The sequence below is a fragment of the Penaeus monodon genome, chromosome 19 (assembly GCF_015228065.2).
Source record: "Penaeus monodon isolate SGIC_2016 chromosome 19, NSTDA_Pmon_1, whole genome shotgun sequence".
NCBI lineage: Eukaryota > Metazoa > Arthropoda > Malacostraca > Decapoda > Penaeidae > Penaeus > Penaeus monodon.
Window position 1 is genome coordinate 40348079 of NC_051404.1, and position 374 is coordinate 40348452.

Below are 374 nucleotides of genomic sequence, written 5' to 3' on the forward strand. Positions count from 1 at the left end.
TCCTCGCGCTCCCCGCCTCGCCCACCCCTACACCCGCGCCAAGGCCTCCGGAAAGAACACACAGGACGCGAAACATTCCGCCACTTCCTACGACCGCCGTGTGCGCTGCGCATTCCGGAGCCCACCTGACTCATCCGTCGGTCGGGCGTCGTCGCAACATTCGACATTCTCAACATTGCGCAAGATTCGGCGGTGTTATCTTTCGTTGTGTGGCGTATCTGCTGGCGGCGAGAGTTATATATATATATATTTCAAAAAATATGCGCAATGGCTGTCATCACTTTCGACGGCGCGTAGCGGTCACGCCCAAGTGTCGCGGCGGCGTTTTTGGCGGTGTCGTTGCGGTCTCGAAATATTCCCATGATGGCTGTTTT